The sequence below is a fragment of the Gobio gobio genome, assembly GCF_949357685.1.
Source record: "Gobio gobio genome assembly, chromosome: 20".
Classification (NCBI taxonomy): Eukaryota; Metazoa; Chordata; class Actinopteri; order Cypriniformes; family Gobionidae; genus Gobio; species Gobio gobio.
This window is the reverse complement of record NC_137113.1, coordinates 7,434,927-7,441,464: the sequence shown is the minus strand read 5'-3', so window position 1 is coordinate 7,441,464 and position 6,538 is coordinate 7,434,927.

Sequence of the window (6,538 nt, the reverse complement as noted above, 5' to 3'; positions counted from 1 at the left end):
AAGCGAGTTAACTGCCTTTTAATGTTAACTTTGTACACTGTAATTGAACAGTATTATTGTATTCATGTTTTCCTGTAATGTTTATTTACATATTTCATTTTCTGTATTTGCAGTTTTACAGTAAAGAATAATTACCAAGAAAAGTACGCCTTGGGACTTTATTCTAAATGTTTGCTATCTGTCTAATGGAACACAGTCACGTGCTATGAGGGCAGAATAGACATTGTGTGATAGGATCATCTGTAATTAAATGTGCTTATGACACTTGGCAGTGATAGTGCTTGTGTAACAGTAGGAATGACAGTAAGGCAAATATTTTACCAAAATACAAAGACACAACTCCAACAAACAAAAAATAATAAATACTGACAAATAAATGTTTATCTAAATGTAATATATTATTTAACTTTCAAAGTACAGCACTCTCCTCACAAAACCATCAACCAGACTGAGCCAACAAGGACTTGTTAAGTAAGATCTGGGGGTTCGAAGCTTCTGACACGCAAAGTGAAACGCACACGTGATTGGACAGAAAGTGAGGCTTCATTTGTCATCATTCACGTGACTCTAGGAAACCAATACACGCCCCGATACGGAGCTTCACTACAAAATGTGTCGCATGCGTGATACGCGCATCGACGCTTCAGTGTCATACGTAACATCACTACTATATAATATGCTTAGCGGCTTGTGTTATTTACACATTTATACTTTAATTATATCGTGTGTGTGTGTGTGTGTGTGTGTGTGTGTGTGTGTGTGTGTGTGTGTGTGTGTGTGTGTGTGTGTGTGTGTGTGTGTGTGTGTGTGTGTGTTACGCGTGGTTTGTGTAGACATGATTTGTAGTAAGCGGACTGGTTTTGTGCGTCAGGCTAGTGTTTACATAGAAAGACATGGAATAGTAGCGCATTTGAATGAAGAAGCGCGCTTATTTAGTTCAACATATTTCCCCATTTTTTGTGTATTGTTGTTTGGAGTGCTTTTACAATACACAAACATACACATATAGTGGCCAGCTAAACAAATGTACACACTATACATCGCATGCTCCATTGATCAATACGTGGTCATGTTTGGGCTACTTGATGGGCATAGGCAAAAACAGACATTTGAAGCAGTCTTACTCAGTGCCTGCGGTTCCAACGTTGGGACCTTTATCGTTGGGACCGCTCCATCCTTCAGTATTAGGCGATCTGAAAATCCGGAAAAGCAAATTCCATCCACTTTTGCCTTAACGCGGGGTTATTTGGCTACGAGCCAGCGCTTTGATGGGCGTAGCCTATTGCTTTCACGTGCTCTCTCTCGCTCTCTCTCTCGCTCTCTCTATCGCTCGCTCTCTCGCTCGCGCTCGCTCTCTCGCTCTCTCTCTCTCTCTCTCGCGCGCGCGCTCTTCCGGTAGAATTGTCCGTACGGCCCATACAAGGAAATTCCGCCCTGTTGACTTCAACCGGACCCATGATCGAAAAAAACTTTCCGAAACTTATGACTATCAGGAAGTACTAATTTTGGCAAAGAAATACTCCCATCAAACGTCCACCTTAGCTTTTGAAACTGTGTCCATGTTTAGCATGGGAATCCAAGTCTTTAACAGTGCAAAAAGATCAGTATGCATGAAACAGCATTTCACCCCCCCCTTTAATTCAATAGGCCTTTATCACACTTCCTATTTCCGGTAAGTGAAGCAGTGCATCTCTACTTCCGGTCCCATCGCGACTCAATCAAAACGCGGGTGTAACTGCAGCGATCCCGTGCTCTAATACTAATTAATGACATCCTTACCTCAGATTTGACCATTTCCTGACACTAAAAGAATAGAGGAGAGCATGGGTGAGACTGATATGGTGGGATGAAGTTGTATGTTTGTGTGTTGTAGGCCTATGCATTTCCAAACTGCGGATGTTTACGTCTCATATCGTCAGCCTGCTGAAATGTTCCCATACAAATGTGCATTCTGAATAATAAATACATTTCTAACCTGCCGCAGTCCAGTAATTGTCTTCTCATTAACAGTGTTTCTCTTGCTAATCATATTTCATACCTGTTGTTACATTTTTTATTTAATTTGACTGATAAACACCCTTACGAAAGTTAACCATGGTTTTATTATAGTAAGAATGTAGTAACCATGTTTTTTTTTCGTGGATTGACTACCATTTGTATTATTTTTGCTACAAATACCATGATAAACTACAATAACCATGTTTTATTTTATTTGTAATAAAAACCATGGTTTTGTTTGTTTATTAGGCTTAGTTGATCGCTGTTCCTCCTGTGTTTGTTTTTGTTTTATTTTCCTCAGCTAGCCAGTCCCCGTATGTGCGCGCTGTTTGCCTCCAGCGCAGGGAGAAATTATGTTTGTACTGAACTGGACTGGCTAGTGAGGTGCTCTTTTTTTTCTGTTGTCTTTTATTTGTTTTGTTTGTATGCCATTTCCCAGCCTCGTATTACCAGCCAACCTTTTTACCCATACTACCGTATGGATGCTTGGAAACCACATTAATTCATTTTGCATGAGATTTATGGTTGCCGTGGAGTGTACGTTTTCCTGGTTTGATTCCTAGTTTCGTTTGAGTGGTTTTCCTTTGGTGTAATATGATTTTCGGGAACACTTATGTAATTCGTTTTTTTCTCTTTATTTTCGAATTATGTGTGATTTAAGCTGGGATTGTGTTGGGGTTTATGGAAGGTTGGTTGGTCATTGACATCTTCGAAGGGGGAATTTAACTGTTTGTTATTTGTTTTATTTTTCTGTGTTGATTAAATTCAGTTTGTTATAATTATTTTTGTATAAATAAAATAAGTTATTTTTGTGAGATTTGTGTTTTTTTGGTCAGGAAAGTGGTCGCCCTTGGTTACATAAGCATTTAATTAATCTTAAACAGTAATACGTTAACAGCGTGACTGAATTTTGGCATAAATGTGTGAATTACATATACTGTAGGCTACAGTGAAATGATTGTCACTGAAAAGGGACAGAACAATGACTAAAATATTAATACAAATCAATATGTTCATTCAGATCTTATTCGTCAGGTCTCACACACTTCATCGCGGACACTATTTAGACGTGCACTGACACCGTGTGGTGAAATAATCACGTATGTTTACGACCCTCGGCTTATGTCGGATTAAAAAACTACAAGTTCAACAGAGTTTGGAAAATCCTGTACACAGTAATGATCAGTTTATCTCTTCTCCTGTCTCGGAAAATGTCCGGATTTTTAAATCATCCTCCAGATGCTTATTTTTATTGTCGTTTGTTCAGCTAGGTGTTCACAGCACATTGAAAACATGCATAACCGGAAGAATCAGCACACTGCTTCGACGCGCACTTCCGGCGTCAATTCCTCTGTGATAAAGGCCTATAAGGATATTTAAGTAGCTTTTATAACATGTCTTTTAAAAAAAACATAACATTAACATTATATAATTTCCTGGATTAACCATGGCTGTTTTTGTTTTCTGATGGTTGTTCTTGAGCCCCTCGTTTGTCCTGAGCAGTCAAACTGCCCAGTGTTCTTCAGGAAAATCCTTCAGGTCCTACAAATTCTTCCGTTTTCTAGCATCTTTTTCATATTTGAACCCTTTCCAGTATTGACTGTACAATTTTGAGATCCATTTTTTTCACACTGAGGACGATTGAAGGACTCAAACACAACTATTGAAAAAGGTTCAAACATTCACTGATGCTCCAGAAGGAAACAAGACAAGATGCTTTAAGAGCTGGGGGGGGGGGGGGGGGACTTTTTGAATATGAAGATCAAGGTTAATTGTACTTAATTTGTTTTTCGGGAAACATTTAAGTATCTTCTGTTGCTTTTGAAGGGCAGTACTAAATGAAAAAAAAAACCCCTGATATTTAAACAAAATATCACAACGGGTGGCAGTTCTACAACAATTGGGAGATGGCCGAATATTGACGGGTATTTCATACACTGCCTGAATGTCAGTGAACTAGACGAGCCATAGAGACAGATCACCTGCAAAGACCTCATTGACTAGACAGCCATTGGCACAGCAAATACCACAGAAACAAGACAAGTTCTTGGCACAGAACCCTATGGCTGTAATCATAATCACTGTCTGTTCATTTGGCCAGAGAACTGCCACCATAACAGAGTCTTGTTTTCTTTTAATTTCTGTCACCTGATGGAGTTTGCGTTCCTTGCCACGGTCGAGTTCTCCTTCCTGTTGAGCGACATTCCTTTTTAGAGCACACCGGTTACCAAAAAATATATATAATTATATGTCAACATTAAATACAGGCCTTAACCTGGCAGTAGATGGAGAAGAAATGGTGGAATGTATGAAGAAAAAAGCCCACAAGGACTGATGCTTTCAAGAATGCAGAAGTGCCATAAAACTGGTCCATACAACTTGTGCATTATATTTCAAGTCTTCAGTCAGAAACAGACTCAAATTGAAGCCATTGTAAACTCTAACTCTTGCTCTTCAGCATGTTATTAACTAGATCATTTATTTGGTGAACTGAACTTGAGGACCAGATCAGTCCCATTTGTGATTAAATCATTCAGATTAGGTTTGTAACAGCAGCAACTGATTCACTGAAAATATCAAAGTGGATATTTTATATCTTAAAGGCTGAAAGGGATAGTTCACCCAAAAATGAAAATGTCATAATTTACTCACCCTCAAGTTGTTCCAAACCTGTATGAAATTATTTCTTCTGTTGAACACAAACTATTTCAAGATATCACAAGATATTTTGAAGAATGTCAGTAATCAGACAGTTAATGGCTCCCATGGACATCCATAGTAATTTTTTTTCCATAATCTACAAGTCAGTGGGGTACATCAACTGTCTGGTTATCCATATTCTTCAAAATATCTTATTTTGTGTTCAACAGAAGAAATACATTTTACAGACAGAAAGCAGCAGCAGGATCATGCATTGAGATATATCACTCAAAAAAAAAAAAAAAAGGTTCTATATTGCACCAAAAATGGTTCTTGGCTCGTAATCATAGGGGAACCTTTTTTAGTGCTATATAGCACCAATTTTGGTTCTTCAGAGGTTCTTCAGCGGTTCTTCAGAGGTTCTTCACCGGTTCTTTGACTAAGGTGCTATATAGCACCTCTGAAGAACCACCGAAGCACCAAAATTGGTGCTGTATAGCACTAAAAAAGGTTCCCCTATGATTACGAGCCTTTTTTTTTAGAGTGTATGACATTAATGCAGTGGTGTAAAGTAACGAATTACAAATACTCTTGTTACTGTTATTGAGTAGTTTTTCTCAGGAATTGTACTTTAATAGTATTTTAAAAACAGTGTACTTTTACTTGAGTACATTTTAAGTGCTGTATCGGTATCTTTTACTGCTTTTTTTAAACCTGCCGTCGCTACATTATGTTTATTTTTTTCCTGTCAACCTGATGACGAAAAATCACTCCTGTGACTCCATGCGTCACGCGTGTGACTCCCGTCAAATCAACCATGATAGCGAGTCGCAACAGCCTAGAGTGAGAGGCTATATGAAAGGGGGTTGTTGCTGGGTACTGTATGATGACTGAAATCATGAAATTGTCTTAAACAATTACTAAAAATGGACTGCAGAATATTACAATCTAATACACAATTACTAATACATTCACAAATGGTACGTATTCTGTTAGTGCCGCAGGAACTCACGGTGCCATCTGCTGGAAACAGTTAGGCCCAATCCCAATTCTATTTTATACCCCTTCGCCTTCCCCTATCCCTACCCCTAAGCGTTCTCCTTGCCCTTTTAAACAGAGTGCCACGGTGTAGGGGTGAAAATATTCCCCTAAGAAATGGGACACCACTACTATACCATTACACGTCATCATACCCTGTTTATTTTATTAGTGTCCTGTGACATTTAACCAGTATAAATAGCAAAATGAAGTGCGTAGGCTATATCTAACAGTAATCAGGCACGTTTAACAAATTACTCACTCCCAACAGATTTTTTTCGCTGTATTTGGACTTAATAAAACGGCGCTTATTTTCAGTTCAAAAACGTATGAGCCAGAGTTTCCTAAGATGATACAGAATGATACAAGCCTGGTAAAGCCGCTTTTCCATCGGGTCAAACTGTTCTCTTTGTTTATTAACCGTTCCATTCCGTGCTGATCCGAGCCGGCCGGTACAGATATGTTTTCGTTATCTACTGTGGTGCTGCGATAATGTTCATACGTTATACGTCAAGTCAGTCGTTGCCTTGGTAACGCAAGAGTTTACAGACGATATGTGATGTAAATATCGACTGCGTTATGAAGGATGACCAGATATATATTTTTTAAACTATTATTATGTGTTCAAATCAATCAAATAGTGAGTTTAGCAAGCTACGGAGAAACTGGCAACCAGGCGACACACAAGTGATCGATCCCGAGTGGCAACATACACACATTCAAGCAGCATGGAGTAGGTGGAGGGAAACTCCTCATACCCCTTCGTTTGAAGTGTGGTCCTGAAAAATCTTCGTTTGAAGGGCAATCTGGCCCTTCCCCTTACCCCTACCACTCCAACCAAAAGAGAATCGAGACACCCCTA